General features: G+C 51.8%; 1 pseudogene across 1 annotated transcript in view; it reads right to left on the bottom strand.

The window, feature by feature from the left end:
• Window positions 1-1,293, bottom strand: part of LOC103265256 — a 3,829-nt pseudogene extending 2,536 nt beyond the window's left edge. The window contains exon 1 of the transcript XR_002482236.1: window positions 1,123-1,293. The product of XR_002482236.1 is annotated as a high mobility group protein B2 pseudogene (transcript). The remainder of the gene's footprint in view (window positions 1-1,122) is intronic.
• Between the last annotated feature and the right edge of the window lie 566 nt (window positions 1,294-1,859).

Raw genomic sequence — 1,859 nt, 5'->3', positions numbered from 1 at the left:
TAGAGATGAGGTCTCGCTGCCCAGGCGGGTCTCGAACCCGTGGGCTCAGGCAATCTACTCACCTCAGCTTCCCAAAGGCGCGGGATGACAGGCTGAGCCAACGAGCCCGGCATGAGCTGTAACTCTTTGTGTAAATCTGTAATTGAGGTTAAGAAGAAATGTGCACATGCAGGATTTTTGACTGAATAGTATTTACTCTCTATAACAGGTTACAGGATATATATATATAAAGTTATGGTTTTGGCCTTTCCCTCTTTCCTGGGGAGCCTGAGGGAACCCTTGGAGGTTCTTTGGGTGTGGCAGCTGTGGTGAGCCTTAAGAAAGAGGTTTATTTCTAGCCCCTTTTGTTCACTCAGAGGCAAATTGTGCCTGTACTTACCAGGATATGTGTAAGCAACTGTAGAGAAATATAATGTAGCCTGGGGTGTTAAATACTGGAGGGACAGGAAGTAATACTGGGTGTGGTTATGGATGGTGCTAGTTTGGTCAGGCTTCCTTAAAGAGGTAAGCCTGGAGCAGGGCGCAGGAGAGGATGTGGCGTGGCTTACAAGGGGGAGGAAGAGATCCACTCCAGGTGTAGGGGTGGGTGCGTCTGGGGGGCTCGGTGGGTAGTTATGAAAGCCTTACGCGCCTGAGTCTTTGTAGGCAGCCGTTGTGGGTTCTAGAGAAGTGGGTCAGTATGATGGAGTTTTGAGAGACTGCGTTCTGATTTCTGGGCCCACGGAAGTGGGGAAGACAAGACACTAAGAGGAGGTGGAAGGGGCCATTATCAACTAGATGAGACCAATGGGAGGTGAGTGGAGGACAGTATCAATATCCCAAGGAAAGGGTCTCACAATTATATCTACTCAAGCACTGAACTTGTGCTAAACACCTACTGTGTTCTGGGATGTCGATTCTGGAAAGGACTTGAGAGGTGACCTAGTCTATGAATTATGAAACTGAAGACCAGAGAAGGGGTGCAACCTGTCCAGTGCCACATAGCTGCTTCTGATGGAGCCAGGTACGGAATTCCTGACTCCTGACCCCCGTTCCAGTGCTCCTTCTGCCACTGCTAAACAGCAGCCATATTCTTTGGCCTCGTTGTCCCCGTTGAGTTTACACCTAGTGTCCACGGGATACCACTAGGTACAGAGTGACCTTCACACACTCGGGGATCTCCACTACAGATGCACTGCCCCCTGCGGTCAAAAGTCTGGACTTGCCCCAGATCCTCTGCGAGGTGCCAGAATCCAGGCCCTGAGATGTAAACTGTACAAGCAGCTCCCACAACAAATCGCACAATAACTTCATCGGAAAGGCAGGAGAGAGAGGGTCCAGGTGTTCAGACAAGCACTGCCCGCCAGGCTCCTCCCTTGCCCATCATATCTGCGTCTGTGGGCTTCTGAGGTGCCAAGGGCCCCAGCCTGCTTCTTCCTCCCACAGACACACAGGCGTTTGTGTGAATGCTCGTGAAGAAAGACCTCAGATTGGGGCCAGGAGGAGCCAGGAGTGACCACCCTAGATGATGCCAGGGTCCCTGGGAGTCCTCTGAAGTTATTATTTTTTTTGAGTCAGAGTCCTACTCTGTCACCCAGGCTGCAGTGAGGTGGTACAATCACAGCCACCGCAGCCTTGACCTCCTGGACTCAGGTGATCCTTCTGCCTCAGCCTCCCAAGCAGCTGGAACCACAGACATGCACCACCATATCTGACTAATTTTTTGATTTATTTTAGAGACGAGGTCTCGCCGAGTTGCCCAGGCTGGTCTCGAACTCCCGGGCTCAGACAGTCTTCTCACCTCAGCCTCCCAACGTGCAGGGGTTACAGGCAGGAGCCACCACATTGGCCTTGAAGTTCTTTCTGGCAGCCTGTGTGGC

The sequence above is a fragment of the Carlito syrichta genome, unplaced genomic scaffold (assembly GCF_000164805.1).
Source record: "Carlito syrichta isolate Samal-C Ts95f unplaced genomic scaffold, Tarsius_syrichta-2.0.1 Scaffold306150, whole genome shotgun sequence".
In the NCBI taxonomy this organism is placed as follows: Eukaryota; Metazoa; Chordata; class Mammalia; order Primates; family Tarsiidae; genus Carlito; species Carlito syrichta.
The sequence above is the reverse complement of the archived record's forward strand: the minus strand, read 5'-3'. Positions and strand labels throughout refer to the sequence as shown.